Here is an 18,572-nt window from a genome sequence, read left to right on the forward strand (position 1 = left end):
GTGCTCTGCTGGCTGTGCTCCTGTTAATGCTGCTTAGGGTGCTGGAGGCCTTTTTGGCTGCCAGGGCATGCTGCTGGCTCATGCTGAGCTTGCTGCCTACCAATACCCTAAAGTCCCTTTTCTAGCTTTTTAGGTGCCATGATTTAGAGTAAATTCTGTCCAAAACATTTAAAGGAGCATAAGGCTGTGATGTTAAAAGGAATCAGTAAAAAAAAAATGAACATCAAGATCAGTATTCATGAGCATCCCATGAGATTCCTTCCTGACACTGATTTTTTTGAAGTCATTTCATTATGTGACACAGAAGACAAAAGGTAACTTTTTATTGCCCTGGGGAATGATGATTTTCCTACCTGTTGGGCTGAATGAACTGTTGGGCCATATTCACAAAATTTTCCATTTATTGGGAAATCCTGTTTGTGCTGTCTCCTGGAGAAAGACAGGCAGAGGTCATTTAAGACCAAAAATGCCTAAAAAGAACATGTACTGGATAAAGAAGGGGAGTTAAAAACAAAAGGGAAAGTACCTATCACCCTTATGCATATGGCTGTTGATAGTTCCAACATTTAAACACCTAATGAATGAACAGTGCCCTGAGAAAAGTTCTTAAAAAGCTCAAACCAAACAACTGCCTTTTCACAAAAATAAGCAAAACAGTATCTGCCCCAAATAGGTATTAGCTATTATAAAAAAAGTCAAAAATGCATAAAATGCCAAATAACTGGGTGGAAACCACAAAATTCTTGTGATGAGTGTGCTGAATTTTCAGTATTTTTGAAGGACAGCAATAGCTTGTAATTTCCCATTTTTTTCCCTGTGACTTTCATGTTGATGGGTAATAAATGCACAAGTCTGGTTTAAAAATCAGTTTCTTCCTTTCCTCAAATCTCTCAGAAGCATGACAGCACATATCTATTTCACATCACAGTACTGAGGAAAAAAATGACGCTCAACATCCTTCCCACAAAGAGACAAATTGGAAATAGAATTGGAGCTTACTTTGAACTGCTTGGAAGAGCAAAACTGGTGGGTGAAGTGAGCATGAGTTTGCACTACTTTGACCTTGAGGTATCACTCTTGAGGGTCATAAACAGTGAAAAATAGGTGGCAAGAAAAAAAGTCACTATAAAAGCTGGTGGGGTAATAAAAGAAGTTTAACTTTTTTTTTTTTTTACTAGGTGTTTTAAACACTTTCTTTAATAACATGTGAACAGAGTGTAGAAATACCATCATAGACTTTGAATGGAATAATGCCCACTTAAAATAATTATTTTATTTTTAATTTCTAGTTTCTTTCTTTTCTTTCTCTATTATTAGTATTATGATACAAATTATATGTTGCCCTCAGTAAGTATTAATTGGTTCTTTTAAAAACATTTCATGGGTTCCACACAAAGAACTGTAATAAGTGGCTTTTCCCCACCCAGACAGGTAATTCAACATGAAAGAAACAAGATTGCATATTCCTTCCTGTGTTTCACAGTTTTGGAGGATTAAGATGCACAGAGCAATACAAGATCTTTCTCATGCAAAATTACTTATCTTAAGCTGACCCCTACCCTCAGTGAATAAAAAATCGTAATTCTGCTCTGTGTCTGCTCATTTGTTTTCTCTCCCTAAAAACAAAAACCAGCAGCTGGTGAACTATGTACTGGATAGAAAGACTGAAGACTGAAATCCCATTTGGTCTGAAAGTATGTACTTGACATAGAAGGATACACATGAAGGACCAAAAGGAAAGATGTGTATCTGTTCATCCAACCAACACTTTTTATGCTACTCCCCTTTCTGCACTTTTTTTTTTATATGCTCCAAGAGTTCGCTCTTGGGTTTTAAGTTCAATACTTCTTTCTGTCTGAAGGACATAATGAGATTTTTTTTTTGAAAACATGCTGCAAATGGCGTAGCAGTTTCTCAGTTGTAGCCCATGAAAACTATTATTGCAGATTGATTGTTAACTTTTTTCCTAGCAAACAGTTCTATCTCACAGTGTGATCTTCTCCCCCCTTCACAGACTTGAAGTTAAAAATAGACTGAAGTTTGCACAGTTATTATATTTTTTCTTAACACATGACTGACATTTGGACAAAAAATCACTTTTCACTCTCATTCTTTTCCCAAAATTTTTGTTTTGCTATTGAATGTTTCTGAAGAGTATACATTGTTTCTTCTTCCTTCTCTTCAATCTTTTTTCACTGGGTCTTTTGAAGATATCAAGAAAACAATGTTGCATACCTGTCCACTGATTGTTATTTTGCTATACTTAATTATTTGAAAAGAAAAGTCACCTACTTGTGCTGACAAGTTTTGCTGGTCATTTGTTTAACAGAGCCTTGGGCTATTCAACCATTTACTATTCTAGCTGAAGGCAGGTCAAGGCATTTTCATCTGCTATGCCATAATCAGTGTTTCCTTCTTTTGTGCTCCTTGTTATCCAGGCCAAATATGTTGCATTTGTGAATATGGAAAACCTCAAATGTTATTTGGCCTTTCAAACTGCAACAAAAGTAAATACAAATAAAACAATACTCCAACTATCACACAGAATATTTTTTGAATTATTTTCAAAAACTTTCACATTTTGGTGAAATAGGTATGAAGTAGAACAATAAAATCACCAGACCCATGATGCCTAGAGAGGATTCTGCCAGCTAGAGCACAAAACCTGCAATGATTAGTCCTCAGTCCCAAACCAGTAATGAAGGAAACTGATTTTCAGAACTTGGCAAGAGTGCCTTAAATACAGCAAAGACAGAAATACGTATGCAATCCTTGGTACCTATAAACAAGATTTCACTCCTTCCTTTATGCTATATTGATCTTTGTGTGAGGAGATAGTTTGTTTTGAAGCAAATGTCTCTGAGACACTTTGATTTTCTATGAGCTTTCAGAGGAAATGTCTGGAAACAAAAAGGATAACTTCAGTTACAGTGAGCTACTGAACGCTGCAGCCTGGCTGCTGATGGCTTTGGAACAGCCCATTTGTATCTTTGGGTACCTTTTCACTCTGCCATAACCTGTTGTGTAGACATATGCCATTTTTCAGATGCTTGAGACCAAATGTTCCTAGTTTTGGGAGAATGTGGGCAGCTGAGTGTGATGCAGAAGGTTGCACCAGTCCTTGTGCAACCATGGTGCATCTGACGTGTGCTGTTATGGTTATTTACATCAGGTCTGTGGAATAGCACAGAACATCCCATGGCTTCAGCTGTCCTGGAAGTGCCAGCTCTTATTTCAGAATAAATTAGCAACCAGAAAGGAAATTCCAGTACCAATGGTATTCCTCAAGTAGGTGACACAGGGACGTGTCCATGTGCATGGAATACCAATACCAGCATTCAGTAGCCCACTGTAACTGAAGTTATCCTTTTTGTTTCCAGACATTTCCTCTGAAAGCTCATAGAAAATCAAAGTGTCTCGGAGGAAGGAAATTCCTTTCTGGTTAGTTAATTTTTACATCATTAATGGGTAAAGTATATTTTATCATTATTTTCATAGGTTACTCTGTCCCCAAATTCAATACCAAGGAGAGATACATTAAATAAAACCTTGATCCAGCAACCAGACATTTTTAAGAAGCAGTGAATTTGGCTCTGAAACACCCTTCTCTTAATACATTTCTATAATTGTGCCTGCTGCTGCAGACATTTGCTGTTGTTAAGAACAGTATGTATACTTCAAATTGGACTCTTAATACTGAAAATGAAACAAAGAAACTTAGAAGCAAAACAGGGAAGATCATTTTGTACCCACGTTGGGATCTGGTTGGGTGTGTAAGATATATTTATGTAGCTGAGTAGATAATGTTTTGCATCCTGCAGTGAGAGCATGGAACAAGTGATTTTCACTGGCAATCCTGCAAGGCTGCATTTGTTTTAAATCCTGTAGATACACAATATCAGCATAGTAACAAACTTGCACATAGCTTAATCCTGAGAAACAAAAGCTATTGTTATATTTTTACTCCCTATGATAATGCCGTTTGTTTAGTAATGACACAATTTGGAGTTTTTCCACAGCCACTTCTTTACTTCCACATGGACACTGTTTTCATCCTATATTCAGTACAATTCTGGTCAGCAAGGCACAGAACAGTGAAAGTTGTTTTAGTGAGGAGACCGACATATTGCAGTTGTACAAAAGGTAGCGAACTGTGACAAGAGTCAAGGCAGCATAATTACTATTATCATTGATTTACCAACAGTGTTTCTGGTGCTATTATGTGCCCAAATTAATCTGTCTGAAAATAGCTTTCCTTGATAGAGCTCTATGAAATTAACTTGAAGTATTTGAATATTGAAGTATTTGAATACTTGAAGAATTCCTGTATTTGAATTAATGCTGTTTAAGAAAGGAACTTCAAGTTTCCTGAATCTCTTATAGACCCAATCTCTTTGGAAGTTGCCAGCCCCAGGGCTCCTGAATCCTAACTTCATTTGGAGCCACTTGCATAGCTCCTTCAAATTCCCCTGGAAATCTTGGTCCAATGATTTCCTTCCATGTAGCTGCCTTTTCATTGTTCCCTTCAGGATGCAAATTTAAAATTTCAAGATATTTTTCCCCCCACAAGAAACAAAATCATACACTTTGAAATATGATGATTTTTTTTAATTTCATTTTGATGTATCAATATGGAAACAATTTTGAACTGTCATTTTGGAACACAGGAAAAAAAAGAGGTTGCTTTCTCCCATGAAAAAGGTTGAGTTTTGATAAAAATAGGCTCTTCTGTGAGAATTCAAATTTGAAAAAAATTACAGCTGTTTCCCTAATATCATATTTTGCAATTAATTAACAGAAATTAATAAACTTTTCCTTGTCTGCATGCCTTTTAATGAGGAGAGACTGTGGAAGCTGGGCTTGTTTCCTCTGGAGAAGCCTGAGGAGGATCTCATCAATGCACATAAATATCTCCAAGGTGGGTGCCAAGAGGTTGGTGCCAGACTCTTCTTGGTGGTGCTCAGTGACAGAAGGAGCAGCAACGACCACAAAATAAAACACAAGAAGCAGCATCTCAGCAAGAGGAAGAATTTTCCATGATGGTGGCAGAGCACTGGAACAGCTGCCCAGGGAGGTCCTGGATTCTCCCTCTCTGGAAATATTCCAAATGCACACGGACACGTTCCTGTGTCACCTGATTGAGGTGACCCTTCCTTGGCAGGGGAGTTGGGCTGGATGATCTCTACAGGACCCTTCCAACCCGAACTATTCTGTGATTGTATTCCCTTTAAAATTATTATTTCTTTACTTCTGAATTCTAAGCTCATGCCATACAGAGAAAAAATAAAACTACACATCATGAAAATGCTCATGTTTGTGTGAAGGCAAAATAGAAATCATCAGCCAGGCAAAAAAAGAGTTGCACTTTTTATCTTATGAGCAGAAACCATGTTCTTATTTATTGTCTGGAAATCTCAGTAGTGGTCAGCGTTGCTGGAGCCAAACACTGCTTCTGTATTAGTTAATGCTGCCTGTTCTGGTAGTAAAATGTTGAAAGTAAATACGGGAGTAATATCCTTTGTATGTAACCTGGTCTTTCATTATCATCAAAATAAACATCCAATTATTGGTAATTCAAAGAGCTATTCATCTATCTCTCTATCTATCTATCTATCTGTATGTCTGTCTGTCTGTTTGTTTGTTTTTTTTTAACTAGGAGGTTTTTTCCTTCAACATGGATCCAGATGGTTTAGATTTTTCCAACCCCATCAGACTTTCAGGATGACTAGAAACAGTGCAGCAAAACATGATATTTGGTTTTCATCTCTAAGTGTTTGAAAGGCATCCTAGTTCCTTTGTCATGAATGGCTGAATTACCACCTGTAACAAAATGTAGCGGCTTGCTTTACCTTCAGGTTTGTTTCTAATTGTGTTTTCTGCCTGTAGATTCTTATCTGTGTCCTTAGACTCACTTATGAAGACAAAACTTTGATCTTAGATATCCTTTCTCCCAGAAACATCCTCTGTGGATCTTTCAAAGTGTGCTTCTTCTTGAAGAACTATGTTTTGAGATATAATTGAAGATCTGCAGGAACCAGCTTCTTCCTGTTGGGAAGGATGCACAGTGCACTTTCATTGTTTCCTAGACTTTTATTACATTCTCTTACAGCATCTTCTGTCAGTTTTATTTTAAGGAGGATTTCTCTCTGTGATCCTCTGTGACTTGTACATGAGGCATAAGATGTCAGTTTTCTTAATTACTGTGGTCAGTTTACTTTACATCATGAAGAATCTGTCTTCACTTTTGATTTTCTGTTTAAAATTAATAAGGAAAATTCAGAACTGCTGTGAGTAAATATTGTATATTAATTTCACTGCATGAATTAGAGCTGGTGATGGACCAGAGTTGTTTCGGTTTGACAGTAGGTTAACACAAAGAAAATTCTGCACTGTTTGTATTGCTGCTGTTGGTAAAACTACTCAGTGCAAGATAAAGAAATGCTCTCATCTATTTAGTGTGAAATTAAGGGTTAAAGAAACCTGAGTTATTGTCATATGTAGGATTTTTATTACAGAACATATGCATCTCCAGTCTAACATCTATCGTCTTTGCTATATATTTTTCATAAAAGCAGCTTAAAATAATTATAAGTATAACCAATAAATCTGTTTCTAATATGTAAAATTAAGCACTCCATTCTTCTCTAGTGCCCAAAATTCAGCCCAATAAGTAATCCTTTCTTTATAAGATAGGATAGAGATATTAAATCCTCCCCAACTGTTTTCCATCAAGAAAGAGCTGTGGGCAGCTTCTTGCATCCCATAGATTATACAAGATCTCAAATTCTAACTTCTGAGAGCCTTTGGAGAAAATGCTTTATCTGTCTGTGTTACTCTGAACCTACTCTGGATTGTTCAGTCCCCTCTCATTCCCTTTCCCACACAAATTATCTCCCAACAATTTGGGCATATTATCTGTCATCTAATTAGGAAAATTTCCTCAAACATTTTCTCTCTTCTGGGAAATGTCATTACCACCTCTGGAAAGTGGGTTCTAGATTCTCAAATGGCAATATTTCTGCTGCTAAAAGGCTTTCTCACATAGCCCTGTTCTGGAAATATTTTAGAAGCAATTTAGAACAACAAAGCTTTTTATGTCCTTCTGATCTCATTAATTTTTAATAGAAGTAGAAGAAAACATAACTGCTGTTTAATGTCAGGCAGGAAAACAGCCCTGACACTCTGCAGCCTGGGAAGGATCAGCACTGCTTTTCAAAAGACCTGGATTTGGACTAGTCACTCCAGTGCTCAGAAATCAGAGCAGATATTCTTGGCACAAATATTTAATATTAAGGTTAAGTTAATGGTCAGGTCCTTTATTTACCTCTGACAAGGAGGAGAAAGATGACAAATCAAAAAGATGCATGGATGTGATGCATACAAAGGAGATGTCAGCAAAAATGTGGAGAAAAACATATTCTGTGCTTGCTATGAAAATAGAAAATAGAAGCCAACTAACCATCATTCCTGAAAAATTAAGGTATAATTATTTCTTGCATGTGTTAAAAAAAGCTCTTTTTGAATCACTGCATCAGTTCCCAAGATTATGTGGAAGTTATTCTTTTTTTCATCAAAAGAAAGTACATGTGTTTAGATAAAAGTAAAATCAATAAACCCACAAGTGAGAATAAATAAAAAGTTTTTATCTGTCTCTCCCCCTGCCTGTTTCTGCTCATATAGGACTTGGAAATTCAATAATATTAAAAAAATAAATTGAAGTAGCATTATTGTTTTCTAAGTAGATGCCAAAGAGAAAAATCCTGTACTTTTTTTTTTTGCCTAGCTAAGAATCATTACAGCTGCAGCAAATCAAATGTCTCAGGGAATTTAAGTTTTCCTTCCTTCTGCCATGCGTAGAAGAAATTTGATTCTTATGCCGACTTTCTTATAATTATTCTGACAATGTAACAGCTCACTGAGTTACTTTCATGAATTTCAAGACTCCTCATTTTTCAGAGACAGGTAAAGAAAGCTTTTGGTAGACACCTGCTAGGTGCTGAATGCTTTTTGGAAAATTAGAGAAATGAACAGGGAGATTGCATTAGAACTAGACAAGAACATACAGCTCTGGGGGTGTCAGTCCTAATTTAGGAAAAAGAAAAAAAAAAAGAATAAAATAATATTTTTAATGAGATTAAGCATTACACTAGGGCACTTTCAAAATCAGAATGTTCCTAATAAACTGGGTTTTTCTGGCCAGCAGTGATTTCTGGGAAGGGATTTCAATCCCCAGTTCCTTTTCCACTGATGATGGGTAAAGAACACCCTTTTGTAGCTGATTTCATCTGTCAGTTCAATCTTCTTCTCCTCCTTTGAAGTCAGAATTATCTAATTCCTCAGTTAAATCAAATGTCAGTTTCTGTTTTTATATTAAAAGAATTGTATAAGACACACTGAACATTCAGTGCTTTGCTGGAGTGTTTATCTTTTCGTCTCATTGATTTTGTAGACAGTTTTCTCTTCCCTTCAATGTCCCTTTTCTCTTTTAGATGCCTACTGTGCTGCAGTGTTGGGGTTTTTTTTCACAATGCCACATAGCATCTCAGCAAGCTTTAAGATGTGCACTTTATTATAAGAGGAAAATGTCTCTCTGTCATGTACGTGATTTTTGGATTCTTTTGTTTTCAGAAGGATAATGCTGCTTGGGGAATGGAGGTCGGATCAAATATATCACATCAAAACCTGCAGGTTCCAGAGACAATGCCTTGGCTTTGTCTGGCTTCCAGGGTAAAACGGCCTGTTAATTGAATGCAAAACTGAAATGCCAAATAAAAAAATGCTTCTTCAAGGAGCTATAGATTATGGAGCTGGGTTTCGGCACTGAAGAGGCAGTATCAACAGAAATATCACCATACAACCCCAAAACTGCACTTTACTCTGCTTTTTATTACACTATGAATACTCCCTCATCCTCTGAAACTGTCGTTTCTTAGGTGCTTATCAGTGGTATTCTGTGATTCAGAAATCACTGGATGAATCATTAACTCCACAAAGGCCTTTTTCATGTCACACTAAGTACAGGAGTACTTAATCCATAAACAAAGCTATAATCCTTGGTTTCACAGTTCCCTGATCTAACAACTGAACCTACCCCTCTGAGTCAGGGTGCTAATGAGAAAATTGAATTGAAGCTTCAGTGTTACTGAATTGAGTTGAAAATATCATTTCAGACACCTAATGGAAACTATTTCTCCCTCTTTTTGGATAAAAAGTGGCACAGTGATCCAAGAATAACTTTGCTCAGACTTGCGGTTCACAGTAGGGTGGGCTCAGGGATGTGTTTGGGATCTAGAGGAGTTTGGACAGACTGTCCCAAATAGCCTTCCAGTTTTAAAGGAATGAGGTGGGTTGACCTTACCTGTACACCAGGTACCTGCCAAAGTCATTTTATCACCCTCCCTTTTCATCTGAGGAGAGATACTGGAGTGTTTTAATTTTTAACTCATAAGAAACAAAACCAGATCACCCACTTGGTAATGGATGAAAAACTTCCTGAGGTTTAAGCATCAGAGGCTGGGATTATATTATAGTTAAATCCAACTACAAATATTTTTATATGAACATTGTGAAGGATCTGTCAGTCTCTTGAATCTTACACCTTTATTTTAAGGCAGTGACTTTACCAAAGTCTTGTATTCAAGGCCACTATCAAGTCAGCATGTGGGTCTATGATTGGATATTAGCATGGCATAAAGATAGATGGAAGAACTTGACAGGCTTAAAGAGCTGGGGTTGCCCAGAGAAGTTCTGGGCGCTCCATCTCTGGAAATTTTGAAGGCCAGCTTGAATGGGGCTCTGAATAACCTGGTCTGGCGGAAGATGTCCCTGACAGGGCAGGGAGTTTGGAACTGGGTGATTTTAAGGTCCCTTCTAACTCAAATCTATGATAAATTCTGCTTTACAAATCCATGTACTAGACTGTTGCGGCGCAGACGCTTTGCGCTTGCGTTTGTAAGAATTAAGGCTTAAGTTATATTTTAATGTGGCTTCTGTATTCAGTTGCTAGGTTCCAGTTTCCCCCATGTTATGTTAAGAGTGGTTCTGTCTTAGGCTCCCTCCCCACCTTCCCCCTCAGCAGTTAGCTGCCAATCCCCCAGTTGCCCTGGAAACTCCCGCCCTTTTGTATCCGTTATTGTGTCAATCCTTAGTCCCCTCCTCAGTTGCTACAGTTTCTTGGTTAACCCCGCCTATGTTCCCACGGCAACCTCGCTGTCCATCACCCTCTGCCACTCCCAGTCCCTGGAATCTTCCACTCTAGACTGAGGGTGATTGGAGCAGGGGTTGCTGTCCCTCCCCAACTCACTCCCCATTTGTTGTTCAGTTGTGTCTGTCACTAAGTTCTGTTTTGTTACTGGCCAGGGGGTGGGTTTCTCCTCCCCTCTGGACCCCCTTAAAATCCAGTGTAGTCCTCGCCCGCTTCGGCGGCTCCTCGCAGCCGCAAGCTGTTGTTGTTTTGGTATGTCCCGATAAATCGTTCCTGCTGCGAAGAACTGCTGCTTGTCTCGTCTCGTTCTTGCCGCTCTCGCTCAGCTCGCTGCCGTAGCTGGCCCGGCCGGCTGTGGTGCGCAACCTGTGCGGCGTGCCGGGCTCCGACGCTAGACATGCTAAGAGATGACTGATACTAAGAGATAGGTTCCCTTTCTTAAAGTCTAAAAATATTCTTAATGAAAGATGAAACTATGAAAGTGAAGTGATATTTTTAACAGATGTAACAAGCCCCCAATTTATGGCTTAGCAACTAAGAGTCCTTCAGAGAAGATGTCTTGATCTGAATTAATTTTTAAATTAATAATGGATTGTACTGAAGTGGCTTCTCCACTGAGAAGCAAAATGGTACTTCACCATTAAAACCCTGAAATGTGTTCACTACACTTCTAGGACTGCGACTCCTGGTGCTAAATTTTTTGTACATTTAGGCCAGGGAAATGTTAGAAAATGGCACTGCAAAAAGCAGAGGATATGTCTCAAGAGAATGCAGTTACTTTGGGTGTAAGCCCGTAGAACTGTGACCTGTAATATAAGAATTGCATTGTTACTTTAATGGATAATCATGTAGATATCTTTTTACATGGAAATTGTCTTTGTTTTCAAAGACATTTGTGGAAAGCACTTTTCCCAGAAAAGCCTATCTAGCACCCATTGCACTAAGTTGAAAAATTACTATTGATCTGGATGAGAATGAGATCAGCACCACACTGGGAAAAATGACACACACATATATAGAATAGTTAATGTAGAAAAGTAATTACTTCTTGCTTTATAATTTGGTATAAATTTAGTAATTAATCACCAAAAATTAACAATAGTTTCTAGAATTCTGTTCTATCCTACATTTCAAAGTGATTTCATCATTTTTCCATATCTATCACACAGTGTCATTCTTTTTTTTTCATGAAATGAAATAATTTTACAAAATGTTACTGCTCTTCTAGGTACTTGAAGGATTTAATGTATAATGTTAAGAGTTAAAAGCAATTGTAAGTTTAATTAAAATAAAGAAGATATAGTACCATACTTGGAGTAAGAGAATAGTGCACTATGTACATAAAGATGTGATTAAACCAAATATAAGGTGCTGCAAAGGTGAACAAAGGAAGTAACTGGCATGACTTAGAATGCCTAAGGAGTATTGGTTAGTCCAAAGCCAGCTGAATCTCTGTACCTCCCTGGCAAACAGCAAGCTTCTAGAGCAATAAACATTACTGTGCTGATGGAAAATTAACTTGTTGAATAGACATGCAATTGTTGTGGAGGTAATCACTTCTAAAGAACATAATCTTCCTGTGTCTGGCTTTCTGAAATGGAATGAAATTAATTACTGGAAGCAAAACTTCACCATATAAATCATCATTGAATGCATATGATCTTAGTTTTTTGTGGGGTGCCTCTTAAATTTGAATGCAATTCATGCAGTATGTGAGTCTTGGAAGGGAAAAGAGAAAGTCTGTATAACAAGAGCTGGATGTCTTCATATCTGAGGGGTTTCTCATTCTGGTAGGCTTCAGTGGGCATATGGGGAACAGGGCCTTCTGCCTTCTGAGCAGATAAGGAGCAGATTGTGCTGATGGCAGAGTTATCTGCCTCCTCATCTCCCATATGAGCTGTGACCCAGCACCATGTTCCAGCAGCCAGCCAGGACAAAGAGGGATTAGGAAGGTCTGTGTTGTGCCTGCTCATCACCCATGGGAGAGACTTTTAAATCTCTGCGGTGATTCAGCTGACTGCTGCACAGGTCACTTGATCTACCCAAAACCAATCAGAGCAGCTGTATAGCAGAAAAAACATAAAACATGGAAATGTTCAAAAATTGTGTGCTCAAAACTATTCCAAGTTTTGTCTAAAACTGAAACTCTGCTTCAGAAACTGGCAAGTTTTATGTGATTATTTACGCACATTATTGAATTTTATCCAGAGGAGAAGAAAACTGATATGATGTCAGTGATGACGCACTGGAACTCCAGCTGAAAGAGGAGCAGAATGATCTCTTCCTTGGCTGGACTCTATTAGCAGCAAGCTGACTTACAGGAAGCTTTGACACACAGTCTAATCAGATTAACCTGGAGGAGAGATGAGTCCTGAAATGCTAACACTCACAAATTGCAGATATGTGCTGATGAAAGCCATGCACCACTTGCTCTTTGCTGATCTTCTTGCTCAATATGGTACGTGACAATGAAGATCAAAACCAGAGACAAAAACAGACAAATCACAGATTGTGGAGTTATGAAAAGGTATTGTACCTTTCAGCATCTTCTCTTTGTCAACACATCCATCTCTTGAGGTGTGTGAGATATTTTGAGATATCTATTTTCACCTTAGGTAAGCTGCCAAGTGTATGTGAAACGAGCAGTGCAGTCGTGTCCATCTGGATAGCAAGGCAATTTGGGAGGCATTTCTTTAAAAAAAAATCCCACAAATAACAAGCTGCAAGAAATCCATGGAATGATTACCTCATCTTTTTGCAGGCTTTTCTCCTGACTGTGTGCTAGAATTAAATCTGCTCAATGGATCAGATGGGTGCTCTGCATACTGAAATTGTAGCAAGGACCTGGGCAGACCTTATTTTAATTGGCAGGTTGTGCATTTTGTACAAAAACTTGTTCTGCTGTGTAAGTTTTTCAGCAAACAACTACTGGAGGCTCTGTCTGTGCCAGTAAGCACCACATGACCAATTGCTGCACCAGAGGGCGAGGGACATGACACAGCTTGCATCCCCACAGCCTTTTTCCCTCCTAAAATAGGGTTGTCTTGTCTCTGCTGCCTATGGAGATCCAGAACACACCCCGAAGGCTCTGCTGCCCGAGTCAAAGTCACGTCTGCTCCTCTGCTGCCTGCTCAAGGTCAGTGCTGGCACGTGTCTCCTCAGCCTTGGCTCTGTGTTGTGTGAGAGATGTGCCCCCCTCCCCTTGTGCCCAACTCTGCCCCTGTCCCACTCAACTGCCTTGCCCTCTCCTCTTCCTCATCCTCATTGTCTGACCCACACTGAGCTCTAGGCTGGTTGTGGGTGCTCCCACTCCTGTCCCGATTGTCCCCTGGCTGCCCTTCCCCCTATGGAGCAGTTGGTGTGGTGAAATTATAGCCCTTATTTACACGTTCAAAATCTGTGGTTTTCTTGGTTTAGCTTTGCAATTTGCACAAAAAAAAAACCCCAACCTGACTAGAATTTATTTTCCATATTATCTCATAAAAATAATGCCAGCAGGTAATTTTCGTAGCAACACACTATTAAAATAAATATCAGATTTCAGTATAGATTTTATGGTTTTTTTCCTGTTTGAAACTAATCTGAAGAATGTCCTCAATTTATTCTGCATATGGAAATCAGGTTGAATACAAGATTGAACTTTTTCCTTTACTAACTGTGTAAAATATAACACACACTTTTTTGGTGAGCTTTCCAGCTGATATCAATGCTATTGCTTCAAGTTGTAGAAATTGAAAATGGAGAGGCTTTACATATAGTTTTTGTATGTAAACATTTTTCTACATATGTTTCAATACATATAACTTTTCTATCTTCAACAAATGGTTTCTGTTGAAGAAATAAACAGTTGTATCCAAGGTCATGTCATATCCAGAAAAGTTAAGTTATATCCCTGGGTTTTTATATTTTTTTGAATTTTTCCAATCTTATTTCTGCTGAAGACCCAAAAGGATGTGTTCATTTCTTTATACAATTTAAAGTTTGAACAACTAATTAGAATAAAATATCATTCTTGATATCATCTCTGGATGGGACAAGGGTCAGAGGACTAGCATGCAGTAAAAATGACAAATGTGTCATTGTTAGTAAAATGGCTGCAAAGGAGAAATACATTTTTTTGTATGTCAAAATATAAAACTGTATCTTTAAGAGTAAAAAATGTAACCATATCTGGAGGATGGAAACTGCAAAAAACTTGCATTTTTGATAAATAATGAGTTGAACTCAACTCAAGCTCCAATTGAAATGTCATTGCTTAGAAAAAGTCTGAAAGAGATATCAAGTTGTATGAATGCCATCTTGGCTTCCTTTGCTTTTTTCTGTTTGCTTGTTTGTTTGTTTGGGGTTTTGTTTGTTTGTTTGTTTGTCTTTGGCACTGAAGTAATTAGTCAAGAATAATTTTTTTACTTCTCATTGATTCCAGTTAAAAAAAAAGTCTGTAGCCTGAGAAAATTTCATAAAGAAGCTAAGACAGTGATTATAGAACTGGAAAATGTATCTTAAAATGAAAGAACCAAGGAATATAATTTACATATTTTATGAAAGAGAAGTTAAATAGCAATTTTATTAAACAATTGATTCAGACATGGTCATATAAAAGGTACCTCCTTTGTTCTCTTAAAGGCTTTGAGTAAAGCTGTTGGCAAAATTTTATGTTATTAGATGAGCAATTAAAAAAATGCCAGAGAACTTTCTTAACCTTCTTGACCATGGGAATCTCAGCTGCCAATGCTATTTGTAACCTGTCCCTTACAAGGTTTTGTCCATGTAGCACCCTCCTGAGTGATCCCCAGGCACAGCCCAGGCATCAGCCTGGACCAGGAGATGTTCTCAAATTATGCTTTGGAGGCATCCAGGCTGCTGTGGAGGCTCAGAGTCTTCAAAATGTGCTGCAGTGGCTGCTCCCTTCCAGTTGGCCTTGACTCCAAAGCAGTTTCAAAGATTCATAAATTACTAATGCACAAGTTTGCGTTGTCCAGGCCTTAGACCTGAAACATCTCCAGATGAGCTGCCCATGTTTGACACTTTCCTGTTTTTACCATATCATTATACAGGCTGACATATCTAGAGACCAATTAAAAACTGACATCAGGTAGTAAATTGTTTAAGTGCCGCAGTTAGCAACCAGAATTAGTCTTCATTTTACATCCTAAATATTTTAACGTACTATCTCCAAAATTGAAGGTGAAACATTTCATGCTCAAGGCATTTTAGAGATACAGGCAATTTAGAATCTCAGAATACGTTTGATTTATATAGAATTTTACTTTTTATTATAAAAATACCTCTTATAGCAGTCCAAAGGTTCATCACATTATTCTATAGATCAGAGTGAGGAGCCAACAGTCACAAAAGAGAAATGTGGCCTTTCTTTTCTGGTCTTTGCAAAGATACAAAGACAAGCATATTTTACAAGTTTTTCAGACATTGAATACAATATGGAAAAATGAAACTGACCCAAGTCTGCTCTAATTTTTTATTGAGAACAGAAAATACCTGCTGCTCCCCTACCATGAATCTGATTTTCTTAGGATACCACTGTTAATATGGGTAAATGTAGCTACATTAGAATTTTGCCTAAATAGCCAAGTGAGATGAGCACTGCATTCCTAGCATGTCTATGGGGCTCAGCATTGCAAACTGCAACATTGTACCTCATGTCTAGATTTAATTAAACACTCACCTAACCTTAGGAACAGTGACTCCATTTAACTCCAGCATATTTTGCATGATACAGTGACAGAATTGCAGTTGCGGCCCCCTGGAAAATGCTTTAAAAAAAATGAATTGACTTTCAGTACTGTCCACTAAAAGTACTACATTTTTTTTTAAATAAAAGATAAAATTTGATTTATGGAAACAATGTTTTAAAATTATTGAACTGAGACCAAGAGTTTTTAGATAGGAGCTCTTCTTTACCCAAATAATGTGCTGGAATAGTTGTCTCCTGATTTGTGACTGCTTAAAAGAAGAGTGGTAAGATAACATTAGATGGTATGAAACCAAATTTTTCAGCTACAGTGGTTAAACAGTCCATGTTTAATTTGCAATATTGAAGTTGCTGTGTAAAAGCTGTGGAATGTGGTAAAAGCACAGAAGTTCCCTGATTCCTGAGCTGCTCTCTGCATGCCAGGCAGATTGTGGTGACACCACAGGGCATTGCTATGATAAAAAAAAAAAAAAAAAGAGTTTCAAAGAATGATTATGACAGGCAATTTCAGAGGAAACAACATTTCTCTAGCATTAGACTGATGTGATATCATTCTTTATTCTGTTTGAACAGAGAAAGTGATGTTACCTGTTCGTTACTTTGCCAGACTTAATTTACCAGAGCTTTTATCTCTTAAGGGATTATAATGATGGCTAATACTAATATATAATAAATTATGTATTTTTACACTGCACAAGTGGATTTGATAATCAAAATACATGTTGATATTTCACCAACGCTTACAAGTATTATTGAAATTTGTGAGGTTTGGAAAAAAAAAAGTTTCACTACTGAAGAAATGTCAACATTTGCTGTTCACCTGTGAGTCTGTGGTTGGCTTTAATAAGCATTTAATAGCAACTTGTATTTGGAATGGGAAGTTTGCGTGAAATAAAATCTGTAATTAGTTAAAATAGCTGCATTTTTCTATTTACAGCTCGATAGTCACTCAGCCATCCTTTGATATTGTTAAAGAGCACTTTTGACCAAAGATATTGTCTGTCTTTGAAATGTTTGAACAGGAAGCAAACACAAAGGATGAATGTTGGCAAAACGAGCATTGTAACACACATACTCAAAGTGTTGCTCTTAGCAGTGCAAAAAATCAATTTCTCTCAATGGAAATAATAACAGAATAGGTTCTGAGGAAGGGAACAGTGATTTATCCCTCGGGGTCCTGCACTTCCTCCTCATCCCATAGCCTCTGGAGAGGCAAACACTGGGTACTGCACCAAAATATTTGCACTTCCTCATCGCCAGCTTTACTCTTGGGACCTGTGGCAGGGGAGGAGGTGCCTAGGCTGGGATCACAGCTGTGTTCAAGAGGTGAAGCTCTCATCATATGTGGGAACCCAGCACATCCCTCTGCTGTCCAGGACGGCCAGGACCCCTGCCAGGGGGCTCAGAGACCCTGGCACAGAGCCCAGAACACCTGTGGGTTTGATTATGACCCATGGGGCAAATTACCAACCTTATATGAAGATCAGCAAGCCACAACAGTTTAGGTAGAATAATAGTGGAGTTATCATGGGATGGAAAAGTAGGTTTTTGGGTTTTTGGTGTGGGGGTTCAGGAGGCAAGATGGAGGCAACTGGGTGTGTCCTGCCTTTCTCCTTCTTCTTGGCCTCCATCTTCTGCTGTGATGGTCTAGAGTAGAAGCTCACTGTCTAACATAGGTGATGGGTATTGGAAAGCAATTGTAAACATTGTATATGTAGTTTTTAGTATAAAGACATAACACTGCCCCGGGGGCAGGCAGAGTGCCTGGAACTGCCCTGCTGGACGGACTTTGGCAGGGCAGGAGAAAATTTTTTATAGATAAGATGAAATAAACAACCTTGAGACCGAGAAATGAAGAGCACTGACTCATTCTTCAAGTGCCCAGGCTGGGAAAAGAGACTTATAACAATCTAGGGGCCGCAGCGACCCAGAAAGGCCCCGAGAATCATGCTCCTCATCCATCCTCTTTGGGAGCTGCCTGAGCATGAGGGCATCTGAGGTACTGCCCAAGGAGCCAAAGGAAAGTACAAGAAGGTGCCCATTAAACCAGCCCTGAGCAAAACAGAGATTTAAACCTGCTTGCTTTGTTCCCATCTCACCCATCAGCATGAGAGTTGCATCAATTCAGGCTCCCAAGGCCTCATTCTCATTTGTAAGAAGGGCACTTCACATCACTCTGGTAATACAGAGAGGCATTAAAACAGCAGTAATTTATATTTACATCATTTTTATGGCTCTGTTGTTATTAGAAGGGTGTAAAGTGGCATTAGGAGAAACCACCCATCAGGCTACTTAGGGTTTTTACTTCCAGGGACTACAATGCAGAGCCTAAATGACTCAGGGCATGTAAGTGAGGACATCTAAGAAAGGCATCTGTGTGATAAGGTACATATTGGAAAGGCCAGGAAAAAGTACTAGTTTAAATCTACTAAACTCACTCATAAACCCCTGGGAAGCAAGATCTGCTAGAGTAATGTCACTGAGTTATCTGGAAGCTGTTAACCTTTTTCACAAGGCTATATTGAATAAAATGTTGCTATCATCAGAAAGCTGTTTGCCAGCCTCTATGCTGTAAATAAATTTGAGATAAATATATTGCATAGCGGAATTCATTTTATCACAACACCACAGAAATAGCAGAAAATTTGTCAAGGATGT

Source organism: Geospiza fortis, unplaced genomic scaffold (assembly GCF_000277835.1).
Source record: "Geospiza fortis unplaced genomic scaffold, GeoFor_1.0 scaffold72, whole genome shotgun sequence".
Taxonomy (NCBI): Eukaryota; Metazoa; Chordata; class Aves; order Passeriformes; family Thraupidae; genus Geospiza; species Geospiza fortis.